This window comes from Myxine glutinosa, chromosome 1 (assembly GCF_964187855.1).
Source record: "Myxine glutinosa chromosome 1, kmMyxGlut1.1, whole genome shotgun sequence".
In the NCBI taxonomy this organism is placed as follows: Eukaryota; Metazoa; Chordata; class Myxini; order Myxiniformes; family Myxinidae; genus Myxine; species Myxine glutinosa.
The window spans coordinates 382,491,499-382,513,250 of record NC_136261.1 but is presented as its reverse complement, the minus strand read 5'-3'; positions in this window follow the sequence as shown (position 1 = coordinate 382,513,250).

The window sequence follows — 21,752 nt, the reverse complement described above, 5'->3', positions numbered from 1 at the left end:
AGTGGGGGGGGGGCCAATGTTTTCCCGTTGAATTCAAATGTTAATTTGTGGACACTGGTTGGGTTGTCTTTAGGGATGATAGAAGTTGTAGAAAAAATATGTCTCCATTTTTTTCAAGTTCTTTATAGCGGCCATTTTGGATTATCAAAATGGCGTTTGTTGAAAACCGAAATTGTCATTATCTTGGCTTCTAAATGACCTAGAGTGTTAATTTTGGTGTCCAAATGTACATATTTGCGGATACTTAATCCAATAAACACACATTTATACACCTACATATGATCAAAAGGGTTCTTATGGCAGCCATCTTGGATTTTCACGCACTTATGCCAACACATATATATATTTTTTTCCATCATTTTCACTTCTAAATCACATAAAGGCTGGACTTTAGTGTTCAAATGTACACTTATAATGTCTTTGTGCAATATTTTTAGTTGGCAGTGTTCATTGTTACATTGAAGGATCTCCATCCTCCTCATCATCAGTGTTATCGATTCCCATGGGGCGCTCCTGACCCGTGTTACCACACACCTCTTCATCTGCCCCACACATACACATCTCAGAACAGTTGAGATGCTGAGACCTGCATGAACAGTGAGACATGCATTGGGTCTTCTTGCAGTTACATTTGATTAGATGTGTGATGGCAGCTGGGGCTGGAGGGTCCTTGGTTGTGATGGGCACCAGCTGATCTCCTTCTGCTCTCCATCCATGTTCTGTTGGTTGTGGAAGCTGGGGGTCCGGTACATCAGCCTGATGCCACACCATGATTGTGAGCTGTCACTGATTGTGAGCCAGCCATCTGACGGGCTTCTTCAGCAAGCCTACTCAGCTCTGGTGCTGTCAGAAAGAACCTTTCGCGGGCACTGGCATTCTGGGTAATGCCCACAATACCCCCTGTCACCTTCATGATCCTGTTGATGTGCTCCAGTGCATGGTCCACACCTACAGCACAGAAGGGGATTTCATTCTTATGGACACTGAAGTTCCCATCCATGAACTCTTGGTAGATCCCTGGATCTGTCATCTTCAGGGCCTTCATCTCTGCAAGGTACCGGGGAGTCAGCCTGGCATATTTCTGTTTGTCATGTGCAAAGAAGTATATGCACATCTCATCCAGTGAAGACAGGTGAAGCTCAAATTGTCCATCACGGGTGGCACGGATGAATGTGTATATCAGCATTATCATCCGCATGTAGCGTCGCACAAACTTGAACAGTGGACTCTTGGCTTCTTTCCTCTCATCAAACTTTGCCATGGCCTCCAGGACTTCGTTTGACTCGAGGACAGCTAGCATGTTGTTCTGCGCGCTTGTCATCTCCTCTCGGTTGTGTAGATGACAGCTCTGGGCAACCTGTTGTGCTGACTGGGTACATGGGCCCCTCAGATGGGGATGCTCTTGGAAGAATTCGTCCACATAGAGGTCGAAGAGGGCTTGGACAGTGGTGATGTGGGCCTCCAAAGCCCTCTTCATGTGCTTGGCTTCCAGTATTTGTCTGGTCGTTGTTGGGCCATAGATATCAGCCTCAGACCAAGCCTCGTCAAGACCACTGTCCTCTATGGCATTCCCAGCAGCCCTCAGTGCAGCCATCACAGTGTGCATCTCCCCTAGTCGCAGTACCCACTTGCCTTTGCAGTCATCTCTGGTCATCTCCAGCTGTTTGGCTCGCTCATACAGGGCCATGTCTAAGGTGATCACTGTCTTCCTATCGGGACCCATGACCATGCAGTTGATTTGCTGTGTCTGTTTCAAGACTGTTATCAGTGTTTGCCATTCATGGGCTGGTGCTGCTACCAATGGCAGGGCGTTGACCTCTGTCAGAGGCTTCGAAGAGGAGAGCAGTGAGTTGTAGGCTGTCCAAGTTGGGATATCGTGATGCTTGATCCTACTGCCAGGTGGTTGTTTTGGATCGTGGACGAGTGACCCAACAGGGTCAGCATGCTGGGGTTCTGCAGCTTGCAGCTGGTCATCTGGTGGGATGATGTCGTCTTGTACGTCCTCAGCTTCAGCTGTTCGCATGATTGTGCGTGAAAGTAGCCACACTGTGTCCGTCGCAGAGTACGGCTTGGTGACATCTGGGTTTGACCGTGTCTTGAAGCTATACGTGGTACCTGTGGCAGATTGTTTGTTTGGTGCTTGGCAAGGAACAAAGTCTGGAGCAGTCAGAACCTTGAGTGAGCGGTGTCTGGCCTTTCGGTCATGTAGTGTCAGTGTTCTATGTTCATCTGTGGAGGGTGCATGTTCCCGTCGTTGGTAGAGTGCCCAGGCTGTAGCATGGAGTGTCCGCTTCCCATCAGGTGTGTCTTCATTGAAGTCACTGTTGTCCACTGCAAAGAAGACAAACGTCCCTATGCGCATGGTTCTTGGAAAGTATACACCCTGTTCTGTCGTAGACTCTATGACTGAGTTGGCCAGCTGTGTCTCCAACCGCAAGATCCGACTATAATCAACAGACAGACCGAACCCATGCAGGAAATCCAGAAGCTTCTTGTTTCTGGTGGACTGATGGACTACAATGGCAACGGCAAGCTGCTGTGGCCATTCTAAGCGATGGCGGAATGGTGCATCTGGCTCTTTGGGCTTGTACGTGACTTGGCGTTTTGACTTGTAGCCGTACATGATGTTCTGACTGATGGTTATAACATCTCGATGAATAGTGGCTGAGCGCATAGTCTCTGGCTCAATGCTCGTGGCTGGTCCTTCCAGTAGCCAGCGGAGGAAAGCATAGAGTACTTTGGGTACATGCTTTTCAGCATCATCAGTGTTCATTTCTCCTTCAAATTGCCATGGGTGCTTGTTCTGACAAGCAATGGCACTGCGGAGAACAGAGGCACTCTCAAACAGTTGTTCGATGTTTTTTTCATTTGTCTTCGTCATTGCATCTTCAACAGCTGCATCACGCACGGCAGTGGAGAATACACAGTCTGACTCGTTTCGACGTTTTGGTTTCATGAAGTGAACGTCATCAATGTGAGAGTTGATTTTCTCCTTCATGCCTTGGGTAGTAGGTGATGGGACATTGTGCACACCATTATTGTCAAGAATCCTGGAGTAAACCGACTTCAGGTCAGACATGTTGAGAATTTCACCAGCTTGGAGTAGAGAGCGAACAAGGCTGACAAACTCAATGTCTGCGGCTATTTTGATAACATTAGTTTCTTGCAGTATGTGTTCTTTGTCATCACTTGATGTCCCACTCTTGGGAGCACGTTGGACATTCTGCACCCAGCATGGGAGATGATACTTGACGTCGATCGCATGAGCATCATGTGCACTGATGGCAGCACTCAGCTGAACTTTCCACTTGTGGTTGCTGCCTTCTTCAACAGCTTTCTTCAGCTGTTTACCTGCGTTGAACGTGCATACAACATGTACACTTTCCTTAGTGACCTCTTGACAGAAGAAACAAAGGTCTCTGTTGAATGGAGTTGATGATGAACGTGTGAAGCGAAGAGTCTCGTCTTGCGTAGAACCTGAGGTACTTGCAGCGGCAGGTGCAGAAGAAGGACGTCCACACCTCTTATGAAGATGCTGGGTGTCGCCATGTTCGCAGGCTTTCTGGTGGCGAACTCTAGCACGCTCCAGGTGAGCAGTGTTGCATGTAGATCCATAACATGCCCGGTGCCACTTTGCTTTATTGTTCCTCAAGTCAGTGGCAGTGAAACAGCTTAATCGTTCGCTGATCTGTTTGAAGTCGGCATCACCATATCGTGCCCTCTCCTGGATGAACTGGAGAAACTTTGCATATGAGCCCAGTGCTGGCTCAGTCACTAGTGCACCTTGGGGATCCTGGCACTGAATGCAAAGTGTGAAATCAGTTTCTTTCTTGGTTTTCTTGCTTTTTGGCTCCATCATAGCTCAGGGTCACGAATCTGGAACATACAAATAACAAATAACAATTAAGATAGATGTGCATTAAGTTAGATTTTGGACACTGGTTCGGCTGTGCCATAAAAACCTATTTTTATCCCTTGTAGGTTATTAAAGAAGGTTTCATTCAATTCTCTATCCCCAAAAATGTACAACTGGACACCAGAATCGAAACTCTAGGTCATTTAGAAGCCAAGATAATGGAATTTTACGTTTTCGACATCCGCCATTTTGAAAATCCAAAATGGCCGCCATAAAGAACTTGAAACAATTGGAGACATATTTTTTCTAGAACTTATATCATCCCTAAAGACAGCCCAACCAGTGTCCAAAAATTAACAAGCAATTTCACCGGGCATTTCAATCTGCTACATTGGCCCCCCCACTATCAGTTCCCAGACTCGTAGGCATCTATAACCTTCTTTGTGAAGGCCTCAGAGAGCTCTTTTGATCTAGGCATGGTGACGCCGCACACTTCAACAACAAAGAGCAAACCAAACTGAATGTCTGAGGTTTAAACAAGACAGGTTCCTCCAAGATCCTCTCTAACGATGTTCTAATCATTTGCACCTGAGCTGGTGCACTTGATTCTAATTTTAGGTATTTGAAATAGTGATAAATGTAGGGGTGTACTTACTTTTTCCACATGCGAGATTTGCATTTATGTTTATTTAAATTATACAATGGACTACAAAATGTAAATGTTTCATGATATTTGTTATATTATATCACCTATCACCTTTATCTATCTATAATTCCATTAATCTCTGTGTGTATGTGTGTATGTGTGTATGTGTGTATGTGTGTATGTGTGTTTGTATGTTTGTCTGTGACCGCTGTTTCTCGACAACCACGGGTCCGATATACTTTAAACTTGCCAGGTATATTGCTGGGGACCCGAGGATGTGCCTTTTCAAGGTTTCATATTAATCGGACAAGTACTTACCGAGCTATGTCCAAAAAACGATTCAACCAATCAGAGAGCAGCGAGTTATCGCGTGTGCCGAACGTGGCGAACACACTCTGCCTCGGACGGCACATTTGAGAGCGTATTCATTTATTTCACGTCGGCAAACTATGTTGCCGCTATGTTGGCGTTAAACTATGTTTTAAAACTAATTAACTAATCGTAAAGACTGCACTTCCGGCAGCCAATCACAGAACCCGTTGTTGCGTAGCCTATTAATGCTTTTGCGAATTGCGATAGACGGCGAATAATCGTAAAGACTGCACTTCCGGCAGCCAATCACAGAACCCGTTGTTGCGTAGCCTATTAATGCTTTTGCGAATTGCGAATTGCGATAGATGGCGAATAATCGTAAAGACTGCACTTCCGGCAGCCAATCACAGAACCCGTTGTTGCGTAGCCTATTAATGCTTTTGCGAATTGCGAATTGCGATAGATGGCGAATAATCGTAAAGACTGCACTTCCGGCAGCCAATCACAGAACCCGTTGTTGCGTAGCCTATTAATGCTTTTCCTTTTCATTTTTTAAATTGAATTGCTTGATTCCTTGCGATTAAATTGCAAAAAGCCAAAATACGTTGGCGCTAATTGAATTAACACTAAATGGCGAATAATCGTAACTGCGACATGCGAACTTCCGGACAGTGAGGACTTCACTTCCGGCCTTACGAAAGTGCCGACTTACTGTCTCGATTGTATCTTCCCACTGTCTTATTGTTAGATCTATCTATTCTATCATATCTATATTATACTTACCGTCTATATACTTACTGTCTATCTTATAGATAGATTGTAGATAAAGACAATGCCCCAATCGAGTCGTCGTTTACGAGAACGAAGGAACGAAGCTGCACGGCGTGCACGCGCAATGGAATCTGTCGAAGAACGAGCTGCTCGCCTGACACGCGACGTTACGCACGTGACAAGTCGTCGTGCAGCTGAAACGGATGAAGAACGGACTGCTCGCTTGGCAGACAACACTCGACGCATAACAAGTCGTCGTGCAGAAGAAACGGATGAGGTACGGACTGCTCGCTTGGCAGACAACACTCGACGCATAACAAGTCGTCGTGCAGAAGAAACGGATGAGGTACGGACTGCTCGCTTGGCAGACAACACTCGACGCATAACAAGTCGTCGTGCAGAAGAAACGGATGAAGAACGGACTGCTCGCTTGGCAGACAACACTGGACGCGAGACAAGGCGTCGTGCAGAAGAAACGGATGAAGAACGGACTGCTCGCTTGGCAGACAACACTCGACGCATAACAAGTCGTCGAGCAGAAGAAACGGATGAAGAACGGACTGCTCGCTTGGCAGACAACACTGGACGCGAGACAAGGCGTCGTGCAGAAGAAACGGATGAAGAACGGACTGCTCGCTTGGCAGACAACACTCGACGCATAACAAGTCGTCGTGCAGAAGAAACGGATGAAGAACGGACTGCTCGCTTGGCAGACAACACTGGACGCGAGACAAGGCGTCGTGCAGAAGAAACGGATGAAGAACGGACTGCTCGCTTGGCAGACAACACTCGACGCATAACAAGTCGTCGTGCAGAAGAAACGGATGAAGAACGGACTGCTCGCTTGGCAGACAACACTGGACGCGAGCACTCATACGCATGACTAATCTAATGGTGGTGGATGAGGTTTCAATGATGGATCGTCGAGCATTGGAGGCAGCAGATCGAACATTCCAGTGGCTTCGGGGCTCAGAGGAACCATTTGGCGGCATTACAATGCTTTTCAGTGGTGACTGGAGGCAGATCCTTACTGTTGTGCCACATGGTAGCCGTATTGACATAGTTGGAAGGTGCTTCAAGAGCTCATACCTGTGGAGAAAAGTGCAGATACTTCGTCTCAGAGTAAACATGAGGATCATGCAGGGTGCTGGAGAACAACAGGACGAATCTGCTTTTGCAAAATTCCTGCTGGATCTGGGTGAAGGGAAGATTCCTGTCCATCCAGCAGAGGGTGAATTTGCTATTGAGCTCAGGGAACCGCTCATTCTTCCAGGTGAAAAACTTCAGGATATTGTCACTTGGGTGTACGAAGACTTGCATAACAACATTAGCAACCCCAAGTGGCTATGCGAGCGTGTTATACTATGTCCGACCAATTCCGAAGTCGATCAGGTAAATGCCTACATGACGACCATATTTCCAGGGGAGGAACATGTTTGCTGTAGCGTCGATACAGCGGAATCTGAGGGTGATCATTTGTATCCGCCTGAGTTCCTGAACACCCTCTGTCCATCTGGTATGCCGCCACATCGAATCTCTCTCAAGGTGGGTATGGTAATCATGCTGCTGCGAAACTTCGACCAGCAAAGCGGGCACTGCAATGGCTCAAGGTACATCATACTTCAGATCCTTCCAAATCTGTTGGTTGCACAATCTGTGATGGGTGTCAATTCTGGACGCACATTGCTCATTCCACGCATAACCTTGAGTCCATCTGACAACATGTTCCCGTTCACTCTGCGGCGTCGGCAGTTTCCGGTACGACCCTGCTTTGCCATGACTGTGAATAAATCCCAAGGACAGTCGCTACACCATGTTGGGATCTTCTGCACACGAGACTTCTTCAGCCATGGTCAGTTCTACGTGGCGGCCAGTAGGGTTGGCAGATCCAGCAGCCTCCGCATTCTTGCCCTGGACGAGGAAACAAAGAAGAAGCGCCGTTTCCTCAGCAACGTTGTTTATGAAGAGGTGCTAACGACATAAAGGTGTGTACAATGTACATGTAGACAATTTTTATTTTTACTTATTTATTGAAGAACAATTGTTTCGAAAAGAATTCATCAAAAAAAATGCACAACTTTTCTTGGCAGTCGTACACCGTGTTAGGATCTCCTGGAGAAGTGCCGTTTCCTCAGCAATGTTGTTTATGAAGAGCTGCTAACGACATACAGGTGTGTACATGTGGACAATTCTTATTATTTATTTATTGATTGAAGAAACATTGTTTCGAAAATAATTCATCAAAATAAGTGCACAACTTCTTTTGGCAGTCGCTACACCATGTTGGGATCTTCTGCCCAAGAGACTTCTTCAGCCATTGTCAGTTCTACGTGGCGGCCTGTAGGGTTGGCAGATCCAGCAGCCTCCGCATTCTTGCCCAGGACGAGGAAACAAAGAAGAAGCGCCGTTTCCTCTGCAATGCTGTTTATGAAGAGGTGCTAACGACATAAAGGTGTGTACAATGTACATGTAGACAATTTTTATTATTATTTATTTATTGAAGAAAAATTGTTTCGAAACGAATTCATAAAAAAAAGTTCACAACTTCTTTTGGCAGTCGTACACCATGTTAGGATCTCCTGGAGAAGTGCCGTTTCCTCAGCAATGTTGTTTATGAAGAGCTGCTAACGACATACAGGTGTGTACATGTGGACAATTCTTATTATTTATTTATTGATTGAAGAAAAATTGTTTCGAAAAGAATTCATCAAAAAAAGTGCACAACTTATTTTGGCAGTCGCTACACCATGTTGGGATCTTCTGCCCAAGAGACTTCTTCAGCCATTGTCAGTTCTACGTGGCGGCCTGTAGGGTTGGCAGATCCAGCAGCCTCCGCATTCTTGCCCAGGACGAGGAAACAAAGAAGAAGCGCCGTTTCCTCTGCAATGTTGTTTATGAAGAGGTGCTAACGACATAAAGGTGTGTACAATGTACATGTAGACAATTTTTATTATTCTTTGTTTGGGAGGGAGATGGGAGGGTGATGGGGCAGGGTGATGGGGCAGGGTGATGGGGCAGGGTGATGGGAGGGTGATGGCAGGGTGATGGGAGGGTGATGGCAGGGTGATGGGAGGGTGATGGCAGAGGGTGATGGCAGAGGGTGATGGCAGAGGGTGATGGTAGAGGGTGATGGTAGAGGGTGATGGCAGAGGGTGATGGCAGAGGGTGATGGCAGGGTGATGGCAGAGGGTGATGGCAGAGGGTGATGGCAGAGGGTGATGGCAGAGGGTGATGGCAGAGGGTGATGGCAGAGGGTGATGGGAGGGTGATGGGAGGGTGATGGGGCAGGGTGATGGGGCAGGGTGATGGGGCAGGGTGATGGGAGGGTGATGGGAGGGTGATGGCAGAGGGTGATGGCAGAGGGTGATGGCAGAGGGTGATGGCAGAGGGTGATGGCAGAGGGTGATGGCAGAGGGTGATGGCAGGGTGATGGGAGGGTGATGGCAGAGGGTGATGGCAGAGGGTGATGGCAGAGGGTGATGGCAGAGGGTGGTGGGAGGGTGATGGGAGGGTGATGGGAGGGTGATGGGGCAGGGTGATGGGGCAGGGTGATGGGAGGGTGATGGGAGGGTGATGGCAGGGTGATGGGAGGGTGATGGCAGGGTGATGGCAGAGGGTGATGGCAGAGGGTGATGGCAGGGAATTAACATTAACGAATAAAATTTGTAATGTAATAATTTGTAATAATTTGTAGTAATATAATAATAATAACGAATTTGTAATAATTTGTAGTAATATAATAATAATAACGAATTCTGCTCTGTTTCAATTCTGTTTCAATTTGTTGATATGCTTTGCAAACCTTTTTTTTTTTTAACTATTTTAAAACTAAAACAATTCGAACATGGAATACATACTGACACTGCACTTTCAGGTCTCCTACAAATCCTACCCTGTCGCCTCACCGTGGCGTAGGAGTGGCAATGGTCAATGGCATCGAATGTCATGGCTAGCAAAGACAGGGAGGTAAACTTGATTTTAATTTGGGGAAATTTTTTTTTATTTTTTTTTGCCAAGGAACGGGCACCCACGTACGGGCACGTCCTAGTTGTTGAAATGAAGATCAAATAGCTGTATGTTGAAATATGTTGAAAAAGTCAAAACTTTACATGGGGTTTTTTTTTTTTTTTTGTATACAAGATCGAAGCTCGTGAAAGAGCTAACATTAATCACACAAAAAGTCAAACCGACATACAAACCACAAAAAACAAGGGGAGCGGCAGACAGGATGGGGAGAGAGGAGGAAGGACACAAACACAACATTTGAGAGCAGGGACATCGGAAGGACTTGGGGGGGAGGTGGGAGAGGTATAAAACATATCAACACTGCAAGGACTCTGGGGTGAATTACCGGGGGTAGAAAAGATCAAGGTTTTGGATGGGGGAAGATAAGAGATGGTGGTGAACAGCTTTTAAAGATCTGGAGGGAGGAGTGGGATTGAAGGGAGTGGGGGAGTTTGTTCCAGAGGCGGGAGAAAAAGGGAATGAAAGAGTGAAGGTGAGCAGAGAGCCTAGATTTTGGCAGTTTAACCAATAGAGGGATGCAGGCAGATCTTGTGCGACCTGAAGGAATATTGAGGTGACAGAGCACAGAGAGAGCTGGGGGAGCAAGGCCGGAGAGGAGTCGGTAGAAGACAGAAAGACCACCAACCTGCCTGCGGTGAGTGAGTGAAAGGCCCTCGGAGTTGACTTCATCGCAGGAGATTCCAATGATTCTGAAAGCTTTGGCCTCAACAGCATGAAGCCGAGCAAGGTGTGAGGCAGGAGCACCAGCCGAGAGGGGGGAACAGTATTCCATTGAGCTGCGGATGAAAGCCTTTTATGTGGTGAGGAGCTCAGGTGTGCCAAGGATGGACTTCGCACGACGGAGGATGCCCAGTCGGCGACGGGCTTTGGAGGCCAGCTTGGAAATGTGGTTTTCCCAAGAAAGATCATGGCAGATAGTGAGACCCAAAAGCTTGAGCGACAGAACTTCTTGGAGAGGATTGTTGAGAAAGTAGATGGCAGGGTTTTCCAGTCGGTCCTTACGGAGAGACATTGTAAGAGTGTGAGATTTGTCAGGATTGAAAGACATGTTCCACTTGTTTGACCAGTTTGTGATTTTGTCCAGGTCTGCAGAGAGTGAGGAGGCTGCAGACTGCCGATCTGAGGGATGAGGAATGGAGCGACAGATAGTGGAGTCATCAGCAAAGAGATAGAGAGGATTTTCCAGAGAGTCGGAGAGATCATTGATGAAGACCAGAAATAGCACAGGGCCCAGAACACCACCTTGGGGAACTCCAGCCAGAACAGGAAGGGGAGATGAGAGAAATATATTCAGGGCCACATGTTGCCTACGACCTGAGAGGAAGTCCGCAAGCCATGAGTGGAGATTTCCATGGATACCATAGGAGGAGAGTTTTGTGAGCAGAGCTGGGTGCCAGACCGTATCGAAGGCACATGATATGTCAAGTGAGATGGCTCTGATTTCTTGTTTGGCATTGAGGACCTCCATCCATTGTTGAGACAGCAGAAGCAACATGTCCAGAGTAGAATGACCTGGTCTGAATCCAAATTGATGATCAGAGATCAAGCCATTGGAGAAGAGGAAGGATTTGATATCTGAAGCAATGATGGATTCCATGACTTTGCTGGTAATTGGAAGCAGGGTGATTGGTCTGCAGTTGCAAGGATCTGTTTTTGCATCTTTTTTGTGTGAAGCGGTAATGTTTGCTGATTTCCAAGATGCTGGCAGATGACCTTCAGCAAAAGAGAGGGCGAAAAAACAGAGAGAGGGTGAGATAGAGCGGCAGAGCAGGATTTTAGGACCCGTGGGCTGATGCCGTCTGGTCCAGTTGCAGAATCAGAGTCGAGGTTTGATAAAAACTTCTCCACCTTGTCAGGAGAGAAGGACACAGATTCCAGGAGCAGTTGGGTTCAACTGGGAAAGGTGGGAACAGAGAGAGAGAGAGATGGGTTTGGGACACAAGATTTTGAGGCAAACACAGAGTTGAGACATCGGCTTTGTCACGTGCGGTGTCAACTGTGTAGCCATTTGAGGTAAGGGAGGGGATGGAGGGGGAGCAAACACCAGAAACGGATTTGACCAGACGCCACCAGGATTTGGAGGAAGGAGACAGGTTTGAGAGTTCAATCTTGAGTGTGGAGAGATAGTGCTTCCTGGCACCCCTGAGGGTAGACACACACTTGTTTCGAGCTTGGTGAAAGGAACTGAGATTGCCTTCAGTTGGATTTGCCTTCCAAGAGGCAAAGGCAAGTTGTTTCAGGGCAACTGCCTCACCACAAGATTCAGTGTACCATGGACGGGAGGAAGGGTAAGACAACTGAAGACGAGATGGGATAAATCTGTGCATGAGAGAGCAGTTTTCTTTGGAAGAATTCCCAGGAAGAATTTATGTCAGAGGCAGTAGAGATGGGAGACCAATCCAGATGATTGATGGCTGCTTGCAGACCGTGCCAGTCGGCCTGAGTGAAATGCCAGACTCGTCGGCGCTGAGGAGGCTCTCTGAGAATGGCCACAGAGATGTCCACTTTAACAAGCACATGATCAGAAGCACCGATTGGAGCAGAAGAAGAGCAGCAGAAATTTGCAGGGAAGTTAGTCATAACCAAGTCCAGAAGAGAAGATGCTCCATTGACTGAGATCCGGGTCGGGAAATTGACAGATTGTGTCAGTCCCAATGAGATTGTGTCAGTCGCATAAATCCTTTGCTGAGGTGCCATGGCTGGTGAGAGATGAACCCACACCCAGCCAGCTGGCATGATGACAGTTGAAGTCGCTACATATGAGGAAGAGAGAGTTTGGATGAGTTGATAGAAGTTGGCCCATGTTGTCCGACAGCGAAATGTAAATGGAGTCATCACTGTTTGGAGGACGGTACAGAACACATATGAACAAAAGGTGGGAGCGGAGAGGAAGCCGTAGCCAGAGGTACTCCTGGGGGTGGGGTGGAGAGAGGGCAGTGCAGGGAGAGTGAGGAAGAGAGTTTTTGATAAAGATAGCCACCCCACCACCAGGATGAGGCTCAGGTCTATCGTACCAGAGGAGGGAGTAACCAGGAAGAGATATTAAGGAATCAGAGACATCTTGAAGGAGGAACGTTTCTGTTAAGCAGATGAAGTCTGGATTGTCAGAAGCAACCTGAATGGAGTGATCAATCAGGTTTGAGCGAAGACCCAGGATGTTTGAGGTCCATACCGTTAATGAGGAGAGAGGGGGAGCATTGGGTGAAGGACAGGGGAGGGGAGGGGTAGGGTCAGATGAAGGGTGAGAGGGGGAGGTAGGAAGAGCAGTTGATAGTGTGTCAGAGATTACAGAAGAGTTACAAGAAAGGGAAGGATGAGGAGGACGAAAGGTTTGATGGTGATGGGATGAGGCACAGTGAGGGGTTGTTTGAGAGGGGGGGGGGGGGGGGCAGAAGAATGTAGAAGGTTGGGGGAGGTGGAGGTATGACATAGAAGGGAGACGAAGTGGGGAGGAGGCAGCTATGAGAAGGAGGTGGGAGGAGGGAGAATTTGGGAGGGATGGTTGGGGGGGAGATTTGAAGGGGAGGGGTTGGGGGAGAGTTTTGAATGGGAGGGGCAAGGGGGGAGTTTAGGAGGGGAAGGGCAAGGGGGGAGTTTAGGAGGGGAGGGGCAAGGGGGGAGTTTAGGAGGGGAAAGGCAAGGGGGGAGATTTGGAGGGGTGGGGCAAGGGGGGACATTTGGAGGGGAGGGGGAAGGGGGGAGGTTAGGAGGGGAGGGGCAAGGGTAGAGTTTAGGAGGGGAGGGGTAAGTGGGGAGATTTGGAGGGGAGGGGCAAGGGGGGAGTTTAGAAAGTGGATGATTAATGAAAGATGAACATATTGTTACGGACCGCGGATAAGATGTTGTTTTGCCGAGCGGATGGCACCGCGGCCCTAACAGTTACCCCGACTAACCCGATTCCTGAATGTTGGCCGAATCGCGCCACAGATATTCAATGGGGAAAAGACTAAAGCGAAGGATGTGAAGAAGAAGAAAGACAAAGGGTAAGGAATACAAATATAATTTATTTGCTATTTACAGGCCCAAAAAAACCAAGGAGAAGGAAAGATAATAAAATAATATACAGAAGAAATCAGAGACAGTGAAATGCTAGCTTACCTACAGTCTTAATTAACCCAGGACAGAGCAAACAAAAGACAGACTCATGCGGGGAATGATGACAGGAATGGCAGGAGGTGGATGGCTGGAGGGGGGAGGGGAGGGGGGGGGGGGAAGGTTCAGCTGGAACCGCAGCACGGTCGGGTCGGGGATGAGCAGCCGCTGCCCTTTCTCGATCGGCGCGTTTAGGAGCCGCCGTTCCTTCGCGGCCCCGCTCGAAACTGCCGCCAAGGCCCCGAAGCTGCTGGGGCTGAAGCTGCTGTGGCTGAAGCTGCTGTGGCTGAAGCTGCTGTGGCTGAAGCTGCGGTGGCTGAAACTGCTCTTTCAGGGATCCCTTACTCAACTCTACTCGCTCAGTCCAACCACTCCTCTCGGCTTTTGCGCGCGCGCTTTTATAGCGCCTCAGGCGATCAAGCCGCTAGTGTCCAGGACACGCCCATCGGTCAGCTCGCCTCGGCCTTGATTGGTCGGCACGGCCCTCTGGCTCCGCCCTTGATGACGATGGGCGGGCACGCCCTTCTTCCCCGAGCTGAGCACATGCTTAATGGCGGCAAATGTAGTTGGCAATGCGAATGGCAATGACGCAGTCGGAAATGGAGGTTTTGGGAATGGGAATGAAAGGGAATCTATCTTATTTCACTTGGTGCAATGGAGTATTTCAATTAATGGAAGACAAATCCTAAGCCTAATACACATAATAAGGATATAACTGTCAACAAGAAGGGAAATCTATGATTGGCTAACGTGTGGTGTTTATGAACTACTTACGGAATGACCTTTTACCTTTATACACAACTGGAGCAAGGAGGGCGATATTTTACAACAATGTACTATACAATAAAAACACAATAAAAAAAACACAATCCTCATATCCACAACACTGCACCCTCCTCCTCTTAGGCATGTCCCGGGCCTCTTACCTTAACTTTTAGTGTGGCACGTAGGTGTAGTTCCCTCTACATTTAACCTGACCCTGAGTGCGACAGTTTTAAAACATAAATAAATATGTCCCGCTGCTCCATTGCACCCTGCCTAACAGATTCACGCCCACAGCTAACCAAATTGCGGAATGGTCTTCAAACTATACATTGACGGTGGGGAGCATTATTTACAATGACGTTACTTTATTTACAAAACACAATCCAGGACCTGTGATTGTTCTTTCTGGGGGGGGAGACAGTCTGCTCTGCATCGACGCACCATGAAAGCACCCAAAACGCACCAATACACCCTCAAGCACCAATCGGTGCACAGTCATCACTGTTCATGAAAATAAAAACAACAAACAAACCCCAAACCCTGCTGGTGGTCTCTTGCTCTTTGGCTCCCTCTGCTGGCTATTTGCTTTCTTCCAGATGTTGTCATTTTCTTTGCTGGCGGCCTATTTGCAATAATAAAATGCACCCAACGTGCCCATTTCTTTTATTTATGGCCCACAGGGCCGACTAGTGTGGTTCACCTGTGGGGCATCGGTGCCCTGTGGCCAAGGTCCGCCAGCAAGATCTCGGGCCTTCATGGCCGGTTCCAGCAGAGGGGCCATGCCCCAACCCATGGGGTCCTTCAGCGGTGCTCAGCCACAGACATGTGGTCCATAATGTGGTGCATCGATGCAGACAGCTGTCGTTGCGAGAGGTTCGGGCGCACAATGGCTGACTCACGCACGCTCCCCTCGGCGCCCAGTGGCGCACAGGTCCTCATGTGGGAGACAAAAGGGGGAAAAGACAGACGAGGGAGGGGTAAGGTCTCAAGGGTACACATCAAACAAGGCAATGCAAGGCGAAGTGCGTACGGAGAACGAAGTGAGAAAGCTCGTCCCGACCGTACGTCACCCCCCCTCGTCACCTACTCTACCCTTGCCCTTACCCCATATTTACAAAAATCTACACATTTACAAATTCGTCACTAATGTCACGTCTTCCCCATATTTCCCCTATACCAATTCGTCTCCACAATCCCTCTATCCAAAATTTGCCATCACCCAATTCATCATCAATCCTCATAAGGAGGAAGGGATGGAACAACAAAGCACAATGTCACACCCACGTCATGATGCGTCTCACATTCCAAAACATTTGCATCATAAAAATAATAAAACATGGCATGGTGTGGAGTACCATCATTACCTCAGGTGAGTGGATGTAGATGGTGCAACGAGACTTCAATCCTAACTATCCTCTAAATGACTTTAACACACTTTTCACTACCCGGGGTCTTTCCCTGCCAAACCATTGGCAATCTTACTCTATGTGGTTCTAAAAACCAATTCCCATTGACCAAACTGTGGTGCTTCTCAATTTGGGGTCTCACTCCCCCGATGCAACTCCCTGTGCCCTTGCACAATTTCTGGGCTGGGTCGTGCAGCTCTCCCAGCAGGTCTACCCACCTGCACACCTCCACCACTGTAGTTGCCACCCGAGCTTACCTAGCTCCTCACCCTAACCTATCTAACTGGGGAAGGCCCCTCCTGGCTCTGTCACCCCTCGGTGCCCTCTGGCACTGGGCTACCTGGGTCCGTCCTCTGGATCCTCGGGCCCCATCCACAACAACTCTACCGGCTCCCAGAACCCACCTTTCGGCCTCACCTGGCCGACATCCTCACAGTGGTGGAGTGCCCAAACCAACTACACACACTAACAGGCTACACACCCAGCCATTTCCACAACACTAATGCACCCATCACAACACTCCTGTGCAACTACCCACACCACAGATGCCAATATCCAACCACAATTTACCTGTACCCTCTACCTAACACTTACACTACCCTCCCTGGGTATTCGTGATGGGGGTCCATTCTTCCCCCATTCACACCATCCACTCCACTCCACAGTTTCCACCATACTCACTCCACGACCATCCATTCCAATACTCCATATACTCCAGACTTCAGGTAATCCATACAACCATTCTCCCTACACCTGTCGTTGCACACCTGTGCAATCACACCTGGTGCCACCTGCACCCTCCTTCCTTCCTGGACCATTTGGTCAGCACAATACACATCACTATCACTCACTCAAACACTGCTCCATACACCTGTCCAGTTGCACACCTGTGCAATCACACCTGTTCCTCACACACGGCATCATCTAATCTACCTGTTGCCCTGCTAACGTAGTGCTCCCCGTCTTCCCTTTAAACTAAGCACATACCACGTCATTATCATCCACACTAACCTACCTGTGTCCCCACTACAGGTATCATTGTCACTACCTAATCTTAACGTTACCTAAGGTCATCTTCTCTAGATCCCTATCATTATATCCTAACCTTCCCTCGGCGAGCTTACACTGCCATAAACCCCATAAATCTAGTGCTCCTTTGCCCCCGCTGTGAGAGATGGCAGAGTTGCCATCCCATCACATCGGGTATCTCTCACTATAAATTTTGCTCACCAAATTTCAGCCAATCAAAAATTTGCCAATCACTACCAATCATCTGCCAATCATCACTCTGCCAATCCTTTGCCAATTATCAAATTTTGTTTTTCTAATTTCGGGGCCAAAACACTATCCTCATCATCACAGTCTACTCACTAGTGCCTCTCGGTGCGCCAATTCGTTTCCAAAGCTCTGCTTCGTAAAGCCGAGCAATGGATGCGGGTGGTTCGTTGCCAGCGGATTGGTCCGTCCGGCATTCGGTGCAGGGAAGGACGCTTACCCGGGCCGAGAGCCCACGCACCACCTCGGCACGGAGCTGTCCAATGGCAGGATCTCGACCTGCCGGAACGCCTCAACAAAAAGGGGTCGCCATGACGACCCTTCCTATCGGGCTGCCCGCTCCGCCGAGTGGAGCACGGACGCGGCCGGTCAAAGCGCGGCCCGGCGTGAATCCCACACGGCGGTTCTTTCGAAACCGCCGCGGATCCCCGCGGCACGCAAAGCGACCCGGCGCGCACCGAGTGCCAGATTCGGCTATACGTCGCTCTAACCGCTAACCCGGTTACCGTCGATGCTCCATTCGCATGCTTACACCCCGCGGCTCGTTCCTTGCTCATACATCCAGCCGTCTCCATGCTCTTTGTCATTGCACCTTCCCTGACACACCCAGGTACACTAATTCCGCTTACAGACTTGGTCACACACCTGACCACCGCACACCTTTGCACACACTCGTCGTTCGCACACCTCACCAACACACCTCTTCGCACCCCCTCCTCGGTCACCTCCTCTGTGACAACCACAGGTGTGCTCTCACTTGCACAGCCAATCACGTGCCTCACTACCAACTCCAGCGTGCATTCCCACACACGCTCTACCATTCCAGGTGTGCATCCTTCCATTCCAGGTGTACATCCTCTCTCACCTGCCACAACCAACTCACGCTCCGTGTCACTCTCACTACTCTCACCTCCACACTCGGTCGCGCACTCACCCTTACTTTTGACAGCGCACTCTTTCCTCATGCACCCGTCCGTTACACACCTTTCTCGCGCATCCTCTTGCGCACACTCTTCCGTTACACCCTCTGTAACACTCACCACAGGTGTGCATTCTCCTTTACTCTTGACAGTGCACTCTTTCCTCATGCACCCGTCCGTTACACACCTTTCTCGCGCATCCTCTTGCGCACACTCTCTCGTTACTCCCTCCATAACACTCCCCACAGGTGTACACTCTCTCGTTACATCCTCTGCAACACTCCTCATCCCGCGCTTCCATGTGCCCCCTCGCACACGCGCTACGACCAACTCACTCTCGACAGCACACTCACTCCTTGGCGCGCACTTTTTCCTCACACACCCCAGAGTCGGACATTCTCGCACACCTCCTCCTTCGCACACCGTACCTGTCGCACACTTCACCAACGGCCTCTCACGAACACCCGGATCCAAATCAACCCCCAAGCCGACTGAAGCTCCCCTCACATCATATACATTTCCACGTATAACGCCACTCACCTTGGCACCTAGTCTCCGCACCTCCTTCACCACCTGCAAACTCTTTATTTGGTTAGCGAGCACACCATCATGATTTGAGCACCGACCTTGCACATACTCCATCACTTCCTCCCTTATCTCCTTTTTAGTTTCCCTCCGTCTCTTCTTAATTTCACTCACCCCTTCTTCCACCTCCTTTAACTTTTGCTTCACCTCTTTTATTTCCCGGTGCGTCTCCTCTATTTCGTCCTCTAACGCCACCTTGACCGTTTCTATGTGCGTCGTCACCTCCCGGTCCTTTGTCTCCATTACTTCTGTCACCTCGTCCAACCTCGTTGTCAGTCCCTCACGTACCATCTGACATTCCTTCTGTGTCGCTATTAATTCGTTCTTTATTTCTTTTTGTGTCGCTTTTAACCCTCCTAGTACCGCAGTATTCTTTTGTGCCTGCTCCACTAACTCCGTCTGTCCCACCGTCAGCTGTTCCACCTCCTGCGTCAGGTCCTCTATGCCCCCCTTGTAACCTAGCCATTCCATTTCTCACCTCCTCCATACGCTTCTCACCTCACTTTACCTCCTCGCGTACCCCCGAGACCTCCTCACTTACACCTCGTCGTATCTCCTCCTTCATCTCCTCCATCTCTTTTGTGGATGCCACCCTCATCTGTCCTAATTCATCCCTTTGGGCATCCAATTTAGTTTCTACCCCGATTTTCACCTCCTCTATCTGCTCTCCCATTTGTTTAATTTCCCGGGCCGATTGCTGCCCTATTTCGCGCAATTTGTTTTCCATCTTGTTTTCTAACCCCCTTAACCCATTTTTCACCCCCTCTATCTGATTCTCCTGGGCAGCCATTCTATTTTCCACCCCCGTTAACCCATTTTTCACCTCTTTTATCCCGTTGTCTAACCCCTCAAATTTATTGTCTAAACGTTCACTGGTACCCCTTGCTTCGTCCCTCATTGCCCCCATCATTCTGTTTTCCATTTTTTCACTATCAGCCCTCGCTTCATCCCTCAATCGCTCACTATCAGCTCTCGCTTCGTCCCTTATTCGCTCACCCATTTTGTCCATAAGGGCCCCCATTTGTAGCAAAAAAAGGTTCGAATCCACCGGCTACGGTCACGGGCGCCGATAAATTTGGTGCCGCTACACCCACGTGCGCGAGGACGCCATTTTGCGTGCCTGACACCTCCTCAACCACCTCCTCATTGCTCTCCTCCGTTTCCTCCCTGTGGTCCTGGATTACCCCTAACCCCTCTTCTAGTTCCCCCACCGGCATCCGATCGCCTTGTCTAGCCATGGCGCGATTTCAAAGTTCGGGTTTTTTTTTCGAAAATAAAACAAATTTCGGCAGCTCGTAATTTTGAGCGCGTTAAGCGTGCTTCGGGTCCAATCCCGCTCCCGACACCAATTGTTACGGACCACGGATAAGATGTTGTTTTGCCGAGCGGATGGCACCGCGGCCCTAACAGTTACCCCGACTAACCCGATTCCTGAACGTTGGCCGAATCGCGCCACAGATATTCAATGGGGAAAAGACTAAAATGAAGGATGTGAAGAAGAAGAAAGACAAAGGGTAAGGAATACAAATATAATTTATTTACTATTTACAGGCCCAAAAAAACCAAGGAGAAGGAAAGATAATAAAATAATATGCAGAAGAAATCAGAGACACAGTGAAATGCTAGCTTACCTACAGTCTTAATTAACCCAGGACAGAACAAACAAAAGACAGACTCACGCGGGGAATGATGACAGGAATGGCAGGAGGTGGATGGCTGGAGGGGGGGGGGGGGGGGAAGGTTCAGCTGGAACCACAGCACGGTCGGGTCGGGGATGAGCAGCCGCCACCCTTTCTCGATCGGCGCGTTTAGCAGCCGCCGTTCCTTCGCGGCCCCGCTCGAAACTGCCGTCAAGGCCCTGAAGCTGCTGGGGCTGAAGCTGCTGTGGCTGAAACTGCTCTTTCAGGGATCCCTTACTCAACTTTACTCGCTTAATCCAACCACTCCTCTCGGCTTTTGCGCGCGCGCTTTTATAGCGCCTCAGGCGATCAAGCCGCTAGTGTCCAGGACACGCCCATCAGTCAGCTCGCCTCGGCCCTGACTGGTCGGCACGGCCCTCTGGCTCCGCCCTTGATGACGATGGGTGGGCACGCCCTTCTTCCCCGAGCTGAGCACATGCTTAATGGCGGCAAATGTAGTTGGCAATGCGAATGGCAATGACGCAGTTGGAAATGGAGGTTTTGGGAATGGGAATGAAAGGGAATCTATCTTATTTCACTTGGTGCAATGGAGTATTTCAATTAATGGAAGACAAATCCTTAGCCTAATACACATAATAAGGATAAAACTGTCAACAAGGGGGGAAATCTATGATTGGCTAACGTGTGGTGTTTATGAACTACTTACGGAACGACCTTTTACCTTTATACACAACTGGAGCAAGGAGGGCGATATTTTACAACAATGTACTATACAATAAAAACACAATAAAAAAAACACAATCCTCATATCCACAACAATATATAACAAATTGGGTTTGTTGTGATTTTCAAGTTAGCGATCCGTTTAAGAACGATGGAGGAGGGGTGGAATGAATTCGAATTTAGAGCATGGAGTGATTTGGAATCATAAGAGATTGAATATTTTTTTGAAATGGAATGAGTTGAAGAGGAAATTGAGAGGAGCCTTTTAAATAAGAAGAAAAACAGTGTGTTGTTATAAACAACTGAATAAAACACTGAAGGGGAAAATTTAAACATATTTAAACAGAACTGTGAAGAACAATCTTATATTCACAAAAATACCAATGGGGAGAGGAAGCCTAGAGGGATGACCACGAGTCACTTGAACAGGGCAAAAGGTGGAAGGCAAGGGGAGAATGGGGGTGGGGCGAGCCAGCGCAGTGGGCAGAGGCAAAAGCACACGATGGGACAAAAGCACACGAGGAGAAAGGGAAATAAAAGTTTTTTTTGTTTGTTTTTTTTTGGGGGGGGGGGGTGTGGGGGTTACAACGTTAGACAAATAGTAGATGTTCGGTGAAGTTTGGGGGAGAAGGGAAAATCAAAAAACCTAGCAAAACCAGCGAAGGAAGAAACAAACTTCGACGGGTGAAGCCTGAGGCTGCAAGGCCTTAAAGCCTGAGGCCGGCAAACGATTAA